The following is a 13180-nucleotide window of genomic DNA, read 5'->3' as shown; positions in this document are numbered from 1 at the left end:
GCTATTTAATCTAGTGATCAGAGATGCTATGCTTTGCACCTTACATCTTTATCTATTAACATGTTAAAAGTTATTGCAGTTTAACAATGAAAACACATTATATCAATGGCAATTTTATTTTGCCATATAGGGAAAGTACCAATTGGGAATAGTTAGCAAAGAAACCCCTGAAATGCATGTAGGGAAAAATTCCCATCGTGACATCTTCAAAGAGAAAACTTTGGCCCTATTTAATAGCTTGGTACTTGATTGCAGAAAACCATTTAAATATTCTTTTTAACCCTTTAGCACTGGGACCGAATTTTGAAGGCCTTTGCAAACAGTTTGGATCAAGATGAGACAGCACAGAACGTGGCGTCTCATCAGGATTCAAACTGTTTGCCATTCTGATAGTATTCTTTGAAACAAAATCGAAGAAAATGCTAATTATAGAAATTCAGCAGACGACATTCTAGCAGACGACAAATTTCCAAGCATGCAAAGGGTTAATACCGTTTTGGGGTGAAGTGTTCATTTTAAGTGCTCATTTGGGACTGACAATCCTCATAAGTGAAATGTACATGTTCAATAAACACACAGCAACTGTCACAGGTTGACCATAATCAACAGTTTTAGTATTCTTAACCCTTTGCATGCTGGGAAATTTGTTGTCTGCTAAAAAGTAGTATGCAGAATTTCTCAAATAAGCAATTTCTTTGATTTTTTTCAAAGAATACTATCAGAATAGCAAACAGTTTGGATCCTGATGAGACGCCACGTTCCAATCTGTTTGCAAAGGCCTTCAAAATTTGGTTCCAGCACTGAAAGAGTTAAAGCCATAATTTCACAAAAGCAGGCATCGTGGTTATTATTAACTATTATTATTAATTATTAATAGTTTTTATTAAACCAACAGTGACAAATAAAAGCACATAGTTTGTTTTTGTGTTATAAAATCCAAGCAATTAATTTCAAATCCTTGAACATACAATCTGAGGAAGACAAAAAAGGCAAGGCAAACTTTGCATCACACAGATAAGTAACCTCTGCATTCAGTTCAATTATGTACTTAATATATATGGCAGACGCACACACAAATGCCTTCATTTTGCCTGAGGTTACAAACAACTAAATGTACACCAAATGTAGACCTTAGCCAAACAGTTAATTATTAAACTGACCATATTATGGTCAATATTGTGTATCAAAAGTGACCATTTGTCCCAAAGGGGCTTGTGCAATAAATGACAGTCACTCGGTAATCATGTGTTATCAGTGACAGGCTGATAGGCAAATTAATGAACAAAGTGACACCTGATAGCTATTAATAGCAAGCATTTCCTTTATTGAAAATGTAAGTTTGAACGTGGACAGTGATACCCATGAGAAGCAAAAATCAAGTTCCTACAGATGATCATATAACAGGGCTTTGACTGGTATATGTGTGTTATAACTTAAACCCTTTACCACTTAGATATGTATTTTCACGCATTTGTAGTCCCTTAAAAAGTAGTATTTAATTTAAGACCTTTCTTACTATATTCAAGTTTTTAAGGCTTCACCTCCAAACCTTAGAGAATGATCATGATGAGCAGCAAACAGCATAAAACCTGAACAGTTTTAAATGTCAAATTCATGTTACGATTTTTTTTGACACCGTGCGTTTAAAATACAGATCTACACAGGTTGTTCAATATGCGGTACCCTGGGCTGAAGCACAGGGCTTACATTTTATACTATCTTGGCCACGCGTACTGTTACAGTTCTCACTAAAAGTCATATCAACAACAGCCCTTTCATCTTGCATGATAATAGGGTGTAGTATCCTGATAAAACTAATTGTGATATGTTTACGATTGCTCAATGAACTTGGAACTTTTCCCAAATACCGGTAAACACATTTTAGGTGTTTGCTCATATTATACCTAAAGGGGGGTGAAATAAACGCGCCCCCTTTGTGATTTGCATGGCGCCCAGGCGCGTTTATTAGGCTTAAGACGGTAGCCATTTCTCTTTGCTTCTGAATTGAGAAATGAATATCACAGGTCAACCTTTCAGATTCATTCATGTTGACTGCTGTTACATAATCAACACTTTACAACAGTTCTAACATTAAATTCAATAAATGTTGAAATAACATAAGGAAGCATCAAAAGAAATTTGTGTTAGTCACAAAGTCTTTTAGTCCTGCTTAATTACAATTTCATAAATGCAGCTATAATTGTGCTATTCGTGCAACGATGTTTAATTTTGTAAAAAATAACAAATCATGAAAAATAACATTTGCATATGTTAGAATACTGTGGCGCCAGAACAAATTGTAAAATTGCAAATAGATCCCTTACAAATATTTAATTTCAAATCAAGCTCTTTGTCCAAAGTCAAGGAATTAATTGCTTTGGCTTTTGTGTGCTTCAGCAGGAGAGTATTATGACCTGACTGGTTGCCCTGACAATCGTATAAGTCACAAAATCATTTCAATGAAACAGCATTAGCAAACAGATTGGTTGCATGTGAAAACTTTTTTAATAAGTTTTTTAAACCACTAGTTTATAATGAGAGTATTGATCAAAGGAAGGATGGAAGGACATAGAGTAAGATGGAAATGATGGAAGGACATAGAGTAAGCTGGAAATGATGGAAGGACATAGAGTAAGATGGAAATGATGGAAGGACATAGAGTAAGATGGAAATGATGGAAGGACATAGAGTAAGAAGGAAATGATGGAAGGACATAGAGTAAGAAGGAAATGATGGAAGAAAATAGAGTAAGATGGAAATGATGGAAGGACATAGAGTAAGATGGAAAATAATGAAATGATATAGAATTAGATGGAAATGATGGAAGGACATAGAGTAAGATGGAAATGATGGAAGGCCATAGAGTAAGATGGAAATGATGGAAGGACATAGACTAAGATGAAAAATAATGAAATGATATAGAATTAGAAGGAAATGATGGAAGGACATAGAGTAACATGAAAATGATGGAAGGATAAAGATTATGATGGAAATGATGGAAGGACATAGAGTAAGATTGAAATGATGAAATTGCATAGAGTAAGATGGAAATGATGATAGGACATAGAGTAAGATGGAAATGATGGAATAACATAGAGTTAGAAGGAAATGATGAAGACCATAGAGTAAGATGGAAATGATGGAAGGATATAGAGTTAGAAGGCATACATGCCAGAATTTTTTAGGTCCAAAGCAGGACATTCCATAAAAAATTGTCGGGACATATGACCAAAAAGCAGGACACCTAAAACGATCTATCATTCCACCTTTACTGTAGTCAGTATAGTACTGTTTTGTAAACCGTTTCAAACAAAGACAAAAACAAACACATTTTCAACATTTATTTCATTACAATACAACTATCGATAGCAATAAGCGACCACTATCTTGAAGACCACCATGGTGTGAATGCCTGATAAAATCAATAATTAGCCAATAAATCGCTGATAAGGTGTCATAAACAACACTGGTACACACGAGAAGTAGACTTGCATTGTTAATCGGGGGCAATAAAGGGATTAGCGGTGGTAAGTGTTAGCGAAACAGAGCTTGAATAGCATATTATATTGGGAACCTATAGACCTTACATCGTTTTTTACGAATGTCGGGACAAATCGTCTCATATCGGGACGCCGGGACAAAGGGTCCAAAAGCGGGACTGTCCCGCCGAGATCGGGACGTCTGGCATGTATGTAGAAGGAAATGATGGAAGGACATAGAGTTAGAAGGAAATGATGGAAGGACATACAGTAAGATGGAAATGATGGAAGGATATAGAGTAAGATGGAAATGATGGAAGGATAAAGAGTAAGATGGAAATGATGGAAGGATATAGAGTAAGATTGAAATGATAGAAGGACATATAGTAAGATGGAAATGATGAAAGGACATAGAGTAAGATGGAAAGGATGGAATGACATAGAGTTAGAAGGAAATGATGGAAGGACATAGAGAAAGATGGAAATGATGATAGGACATAGAGTAAGATGGAAATGATGGAATGACATAGAGTTAGAATGAAATGATGGAAGAACATAGAGTAAGATAGAAATGATGGAAGGATATAGAGTAAGATGGAAATGATGGAAGGTTTTAGTAAGATGGAAATGATGGAAGGACATAGAGTGAGATGGAAACATTATCTGGAAAATTGGTTTCAGACCCAAGCAAAACTAAATTCCTTTAACATTGAATAAAGTTTTTATCAACAAATATTGACACATCCTTTGTCTGGCGAATTTGTGGAAAAACTGCAATTCGTGCTTAAAGTTATAGTCATATACTTTGTTAGATGTTTATGAATAACAATTTAGATATATGATGTACTACTTATTAGACATTTCTTTCTAACAAATAAATTAAATATTTTGAATTTTGTCTAAAATTAAAGTTTTGTATTGGGTCCCTTTGCTTTGGGATCGGGTCCGTTTTACAGCCTTTTTTACATAGCAGAAAAAACCTGGCGCCCCCCTTTCAAGGAGGATAATAACACAATAAACACACATCAATATGTCACCTTGAGAATTTGTTATCAGTCATTGCATTACTCACACCATCATTTAGATAAAAACAAATTTTTGAACTTTTACACGTATTGATAACTAAATCAATTCATAGTTGTACAAATAGTCCAGTAAATATATTGCCCTGTCACACGCCCATCTGTACGGAACACATCACCCCTGTAATATACAATCAGTCTCTCAAGTGCCTCTACTGATAACATTCAAGATGTCAATTATGTTATGGTAGATTCTTTTAACAGTTTGATGATTTGCTTTTTCATTTTTTGTGAACAAGACCTTTTTTCAAAACATGAAATACATATAGCCTTTAAACATGCAGGAGCATGAAGTTGCACAAGTAGACTACTTAAGGATGTTCAATCAAGTTTCATGGAAAAGACATTAACCCTTTGCATGCTGGGAAATTTGTCGTCTGCTAAAATGTCGTCTGCTAAATTTCTAAAATTGGCATTTTCTTCGATTTTTTTTTAAAAGAATACTATCAGAATAGCAAACAGTTTGGATCCAGATGAGACGCCACGTTCTGTGGCGTCTCATATGGATCCAAACTGTTTGCAAAGGCCTTCACAACTCGGTTCCCGCACTGTAAGGGTTAAACTGAAACCATATTGCTATCTTGGCAATCTGTGTATAGACTGGTATGGATTACTTGATTACTTACCGGCAGAGTCAATTTTAATGGAACCTTTTTTCGTTTCAGTAAATTGACAAAATAAACAAGAAAATGTTTCAGATTCGCAAATGTTCATTGAAGTTATGATATTATTATAATATACGGGTATGAGGATTGCTTATATAAAGTTTAAAATACATAATTCATTGTATGAATACGGATTGCCGAGTGTTCTAGTCAGTAGTGTTAAGACTTTTACTCCAGGGGTCAGTAGTTTGAGCCCAGTTGAGGGTTACTTGTTTTTCTTTCTTAAATTTTTTTTTTTTTTTACTGGAGCTTTTTAGATCCAGTGTTTACATTTATCAATATAAAGCATTTAATGACAAACTTCAATACATTCCAACATCTGTGAAAATGTCCCTTTAAGCCAATCATTACTCTAAGCAACAATTTTTAAATGTTAAAACCTTAAAAGGAGATGAAATTTCACTGAACTCATCTGCCATGGCTGCGTGCATGCAAAGACTGCACAAAAAGTGGGGATAGAACATGATTTTTCTTGAACAAATAATTTGAAGAAATGCCACAAGTTTTGAGGAATGTTTGGTTTCAGACACAATCGTAGATGTCTATAACATTTTCTGAACCTGCAAATGGCAAATATATCTAGAACCAACTACAGTGTACACAAGGTATTTACCATTTACCAGTTAACAGAGTAGTGTTTGCACACTTTTATGCCCATTATCTTATGCAAACACACTAGCTTATATATAATTGTAAAGCAAATGGTTATCTACAATTTAGTGCAAATTGTTCCTAGATTGTTTGCATAGAAACAAGCAAGGAAAACAACATAACCAAAGGCCTTAGTTTGCTCACCTGTGGCTTCTGACCTTGCTTGTTCATCATAACATTAAATGTTCTGAGAAAGTTTTATGAAGATTAGACGAAAAATATGACTTCTAGAGTGTTAACAAGCTTTTTCATTATTTTACCTAGTGACCTTTTTTAATCCAACTAAGCCTGTTTTTAACTCAGTACTGAGGTATCATTGGGACACATTTTCTGGTTGAGTTTGGGAAATAAATGTGGCCTCAAGTGTGTTCACAAGCTTAATGGTTAGAACGCATGAAGCACAACACACTACCAACAAAGAACAAATGGCCTTATTCACAAAAGCTAACCCTGAGCATGTTTCACTCAGGTGAGCAGGCAACATGCTTACACAAACAAACCAAGAAATACCAGTACTGCAGTTAGGATACTTTAAAGAATGTTTGGTAAGGATACTTTAAAGAATGTGTTGAACCTTCAGCAAACAAATCATTTATGTTTGTGTGAAAACACTATTACCGAAATTACTCTATGTTTTCGGACACTCTTAAGTTTTCGGACACCCTTTGTTTTAGCAAAAATAATTATTTTTTCGTGACTCTTAATTTTCGGACCCATGAGTTTTCTTCCAAAATTAATGTCTCTAAATTTTCGGACAGTATATTTGACAGCGCTATTTTACAAAATTTTGGTCCTCTTTTCGATATCTAATGACACTTCGATCATGGGGTTTTACAACCAGATTAACATCATAAAACATGGCAGGTGCATGCCTGAGGACAACGGACCATTACATTTGCGTTATTGGGTATTAAACAATGGTTTCGCATGTTAGCATACCAGTAAGCGTTATGACAATTACCAGGGGTAGTGTCAATTAACAGTTCAATTATCTACCGCTATGGTACTAACCCTTCTCAGTAAAAAAACTGTGACAAATACTAAATGCTTCAAAGTGTGATGCACCCTATTGCAAGTTTTACGAACAATGAAAGGTGTTAGACAACAACTATCGGACATTTAGCATTTTACATTATTTAAAATGCAATACAAACAGATATATCAGTAATTAATACTATACGGCATGGTATTTTACAAGCGCGTGCTATTGTAGTCGTTGATTCCATTGAGGCTATTTTCTGACACTTCAATTTTCGACTCTAAGTTTTCGGACACCTGTATTTTGTGAATATTTTTCGTATCTAAGTTTTCAGACACAAAATTTTTAAATAAGTGTCTGAAAACATAGAGAAATTACGGTATTCTTCCGACACCAATGTTAGTTGACTTTCATGGAGGCATCCAAATAGAAATCAAATAGAACCCAATAAATATTTTCCATTTTAAAAATTCCTTACATACATGTCACCGTAATGAAATGAATCCAGGGAACAGACAATGTTTGCATCTACAGCCTCATGAATTTTCCATATCAACTGAGTTACTAAGCTGTTCAGAGACTGGGAGGTCAACGGTTCGATTCCCACTGGGAGCGTTCTTTAGATTTTTCTCATAAACACCAAGTACTGGTCCTAGTCCAAGGAAACTGAGACTCGAGAGGGTTTCAAATAAGCCTTAGGGTTTCAATGCATTCAAGCTAAAAAAACATATTTAAACTAAGAGTGTAATGCACATTTTTATCCTATCTATTAGCAGCTAAATGTACCACCTCACAGTGAAGATCATGTGACCTTGACATTACCTTGTCCACAGGTAACAAACTGACCAAAGTCCAACATTACATGTACATATTAAGGGTCTAAAAACAAAGACCTAATTTTCATATAATTGTCAGTTAAACATATGTTATGTCCTTCTTTCAACATTTTCAGTAACTACTAACTTCTTATTATTACAAATAACATAATATATGATATGTATGTTATACACTCTTTCAAACTGCCTTGAAAGAAAACATAATCAAACATTACAAATGTACACTGGTAAGCAAACAGAAAATGAAGTCTTATGTAACGTTTAGTGCCTCTTAAAACTTCAGAAAAGAAAGGCCATTTTCATTTAACAGCCATTAATAGTCGAGTGCTTCAAACAAAGCTCTCAGAAGTGAGAAGACATTCAAAACCATTAACAACTGTTTGAGAACAGAAGTTTACTATCTTTCAAAGGGGCCAGATTACACTAAAGGTTCTGCTTATTGACAAAGATATTTAATCAAACCTTTTTATTGCCCCCAATTCCTTTTCTAATTTCCCCCATTTGTGTCATACTATGCATCAGGCCTTGTTCAAAGGTAGCAAGTGATCAATGATGGCGCTAGGTGCTCACCTGGATACTGACAAGTAATTATAGCCCATGAACAATGGTCTTAAAGATTTTAGCCGGGCTGTGGCTACCTAGAGTGTTGTCCCAGATTAGACTTTTAGTCTGAACAGGCTAATCAGGGACGAAACATTTGGCCTAAACTGGATTTTTGCTAAGAAGATACTTTCTTCAAACAAACAATTAAAAATGATTAACCTGTGAAGGCTGCACGGACGTCGAAGGTGGCATTGTTAAGATAAAAAATTATTACTTATGTTATTAAATTCTGATAAAACAAATAGGACGTTACCTGGTCAAGATTTTAACAACGAATTCTAATCTTGATAAAATTGTTATCAACAATTTAACAATTTATATTTGCGAGCAATTAGTGTTGGATATTTGTTAGCAAAACATCAAAATACTGTGTCCAACGTCTCAAATTATTTTTATCCGGTCAGTGAGATAAAATTATGTAAATTTAGTCTACGCTAAAACCCCAAAGATATTAAATTTGTAATTTAAATTTTCGTCAGTAAAACAAAACAATAGTGCCAATTAGCAAAACGTATACCATGTTTGTAACCACAAAGGTACTGATGTATTGCTTTATTACTGTGTTTGTTGAATTTTTATTTTATTACTGTGGTTGGTGTTGCATGTTGTTCTAACAAGAGACCAGCATAAGCTGTCAGTATGTTGTTTGAAAAAAAAAGAAATTGTATGATTTATTCCATGACAAAAGCATAATTGAAAAAAAAATGTTAACATAACCTTTTCCCAAAATGTAACCAGTTAACTGATTTTTTTGGTAGATTAACCGGTTAATCTCTTGAATCCCAATATAAGATCATACATCTTGAGAAACAAGAGATGTGTTTGTCAGAAATGCCCTAATGCGCCGCTTTGAATTATTTTTTGTTGACTTTTGACCTTGAAGGATGACCTTGACCTTTCACCACTCAAAATGTGCAGCTCCATGAGATACACATGCATTCCAAATATCAAGATGCTATCATCAATATTGCAAAAGTTATGACCAAGGTTAAAGTTTTGGGACAGACAGACACATACAATGACAGACAGACAAGACAAAAACAATGGACGGGGGGGGGGGGGGGGGGGGGGGGGCAGGGGGGGGGGGGGGGCAGGGGGGCCATAAAAATCCTTAACAAATGGGTTATTTACAGGCTATGAATTTGTTTTGATCCGTGTTAGTCTGCAGCATAGTAAATCCCACCAAAAGCCTCTCTTCACATTTTCACATTGACATTTTATGGATGTGCTGCTTTGCCCAGCTTGGCATCACTTGGCATCACTAGCATATGACTTCTGAAGAATATGCCCTTTTATTGACTGTGACAGTGCATTTTTTTCTGTTTAACAACACACCATTGAAATGAACTAAATATGTTTTAATGTCAACCTGTCAAAAAACTAAAAATCAAAGAGTATATCATAATATGAAGTTAAACGTCCCTTAGAACAATTTAACAATTAATTAACTCAGTTTTAATTGATCATCTAATTTAATGTTTTAAAGCGGCAAAAGACTGCAATACATGTAAAGTTAGTATTACCTCATGGTCGGTTGTTAAATTCTGAAGTCTGTGCTTTTTTCATTCAAACTTCAAGGACAAATATAGGTTTAAAACAATCATATGGCAATACAACAGTCACAAATACTAGAACAATCAAATTTATGTTAAATCTAATTACCTTTCATGCAAACACATGCACTAGCAGCAAAGTGATATCCAGATAATGTGAATGTCACCCCCACACATAAAACCGCCTTTATTTTATCAGCGTGTTCTACACACAAGGTTTTCCCCAATGGCTGTGAATTGGTCGCTTATATCCCTACATGGTCAATAATGTAACTGTGGTTAAAACCAGTTGCAAGACTTATGTACAAGAGGTCAAGCCAATAAAATTACTGCAGTCTGCATTCATACAATGGAGCATTTAACTTATGCTCGCTATAAAAATTCAATCTTTAAGTGCATAAACATTTCAAGTTTATGTTAAGGTTCAAACAAAGCGTGGTGTATACATCAATATTTTGAATGATATAAGAGACAGGCTTTCAAATGCTTAAGGCTTTAAGAATAGATTAAAGCCTTGGTAGACAAATTATGAATGAAAAGCGTATTCACAAGGTCAATTAAATTATGGCATAGAGTATAGTTGTGTCACGTATCAACTGTTGAACACCAGATCATCTGGTTGCAAAAATACAGATATTTTAAATATTACAGATAATTCCGATTAAATAAAATACACAGCAGTTTTGTTTTCAAGGAAAAGTAACTTGACCATTCAATTATTTTTGTCTCAAATAACTGCATTCACACAAAAAACTCAATTTTTAACGCTTCATGCTGGTGATCTTAATACAGTATATTGTAATAAGACACAGTGAAAAGAGTTGAAAAAAATCTTAACAATTCTAAATATTTCATTTTACATTTTGATAGACATGGCAATCTAGCAAATATCAAAAGAATTAAACTGGCCATTTTGGCCATATATCAGAACTTTTTCTGTTGTTTGAATTATATAGTATGTTATTAATTAATCGATTTGATACACGCTCTGGTATTAGTATATTTGTCTTAATGTGAAATTATCTAATTTATATGTTTTACAATTCTATTATTTTTATAATGTCACACAAGGTTTTTTAAAATCATGCATTAAACAGCCCTCCATAATTTGTTGTAAATTTTACAATATTTTATGTACTCCTTTGCAACAACAACAACATAAAGATGATATTGTAGTCAGTATTTTTGGAATGGGACCAGGGCCTTCTTCATTGGAAAAAATGTTTTTTTTTTTCTGAAATCTTCAATTGGGAATTTTAGGCAGTTAGTTTGGATAAATAATTTTTGAGATTGGAAATGGGCAGAATTTTTCCTAAAAACACTGGTACTATAGATGGTAGATCAATAGAATTTAAAGAAGAGTTGAACATGTTTAGCTAACTTGATTAGCTCTAATTGGCTGCTGTCAAAAGGACATTTTAAAAAGTTGTATTTCCATGAACCTGACCAAACCTATTTTTCTGGTCATTGCAATTTTCATGTAAGGTAGCGCACCAGTAATGGGCACCTTTCCAAATATAATCTAATGTATTATTTTCTTACTCAGCATCATTTCACTGAACAGCATGCACATTTTTAGGTAGGCTTTCCATGCTTTAAAAAAAAATATACTGAATTTTTCAAAACCACCCCCATACTGGTCTTTTGTCCAGTTTATTTTCACCCATGGGGTATATGAAAGTTCTATAATTCATCCAGATTTCCAAATATGGGCATGCAGTTGGTGTGTACAAATGCAGTAAAGGTGTTTAAAGTTTAAACAAGATGAAATTCTTTTATTTAATTCTGTATTCTTTTACAGACATTTATTTTTTATAACTTGTTATCTATGGAAGAGCGCCATGAAATGTAAGTGGTTTCAGCCAAGTAAAAATTGGTTTGGTCAGGGACCTATACAAACAAGTTTGTATAGGTCCCTGGTTTGGTTAAAAACAAAGTGTCATAAAATGCTCTGAGCTTTAATGGGTACATACGTAAAGCTCAGCGACCCACAGGGTCAATAGCTGGGAGTTGGATTGCAACTTAAAGGGATCTTTTCACGTTTGGGTAAATTGACAAAATTGAAAAAAGTTGCTTCAGATTTGCAAATTTTCTTTTTTGTTATATTTGTGAGGAAAAAGTAATACTGAACATTTACCATGGTCTAATATAGCCGTTATATGCATCTTTTGACGATTAGAAACCTGAAAATTATAAAGCGTTGCAACGCGAAACGATTGAATAATTTGGAGAGTTCTGTTGTTGTCGTTTAATTTTGTGAAACTACGAAGATTGCTTATATTAAGTATAAAATACGTCTCCTATTCATACTTTGCAGGATGGCCCAGCGGTCTAATTGGTTTTTACTCCAGGACTCCAGGGGTCACTGGTTCGAGCCCTGCGGCGGGCTACCTTTTTTAAAATTGTATTCTTGATTTTTTACTGGAGATTTTTAGATCTAATGTTTACATTTATCAATATAAAGCATTTAATGACAAACTTCAAAACATGCCAAAATCTGTGAAAAAGGCCCCTTTATTGCTTTAACTTAAATTTAAAATAACTCAGTATTTAGTTATGCTTAAAACATAAAATAAATACTTATGACACGCATCAAAGTTTCTGAATACAGCATGAATTATCTCAGTTTAGTGAGGCATTCATATTCTTTACCAAATTGGTGCAGTTGGTGCTTGTAGTGCGAACAAAAAGTAAATGAAGTAAATAATACAAAGGGACACAACTGTACCAAACAGTATTTTATTCTGTATAGAGAGAGTTATACTTCCTTTTATAATTTCAACATTATGTTTGTCTAAGATATGTTTAAAGTTATGAAATATTATGAGTTTTATTATGAGTAAACATTTTGATTTAAAATTGTACATGTCATCAGTATGTGCAAGCAAACGATAAAATCATTTATCCGTGAAGACCGGATGCTTCAGCAAGCGGGAAAGGTAGCCTGCAACATGCCGAATGCGCTGTTGCGCTCCTGAAATTGTATACGAGACATTTTGATGTTTAAATTAATTTTATGTTTTATTGGTAAATCAACCCATCTAAAATGAAGAAATTGAAATAAATTTAGAATCATATTGCGTTTCACCATTTTCACGTGCAAAAAGATGAAACCACACCTACCCCACGCGCAAAAGCGCCTGATAGTCAGGAATTAGTGATTTTATCGTTATCTTGCAAAGAATATAGTCAAATGATCACATGTGCAATTTTAAATCAAAATATGAAATCATTAATGAGAAAATCAAGTTTGAAAAGTGTTGCGTTAGAAAAGTCTCCAAGTGTACAATTTTCAGGTTTTCAAATCGCCAAAGATGCATACAATGGCTCTT

General features: G+C 34.1%; 1 protein-coding gene across 4 annotated transcripts in view; it reads right to left on the bottom strand.

Moving 5' to 3' along the window:
• The window catches only part of LOC127832618 (dystroglycan 1-like), a 97534-nt gene extending 85013 nt beyond the window's left edge, over nt 1-12521 (bottom strand). For 2 of the 4 annotated variants that reach the window (XM_052358143.1, XM_052358146.1), the window contains exon 1: nt 9958-10168. The gene's annotated coding sequence lies outside the window, so the exon portion shown is untranslated. Of the gene's footprint in view, nt 1-9957; nt 10169-12500 lie in introns of those variants that run through there. The other 2 variants (XM_052358150.1, XM_052358144.1) reach the window with 2 other exon arrangements.
• Nucleotides 12522-13180: the final 659 nt, after the last annotated feature.

This window comes from Dreissena polymorpha, chromosome 5 (assembly GCF_020536995.1).
Source record: "Dreissena polymorpha isolate Duluth1 chromosome 5, UMN_Dpol_1.0, whole genome shotgun sequence".
In the NCBI taxonomy this organism is placed as follows: domain Eukaryota; kingdom Metazoa; phylum Mollusca; class Bivalvia; order Myida; family Dreissenidae; genus Dreissena; species Dreissena polymorpha.
The sequence above is the reverse complement of the archived record's forward strand: the minus strand, read 5'-3'. Positions and strand labels throughout refer to the sequence as shown.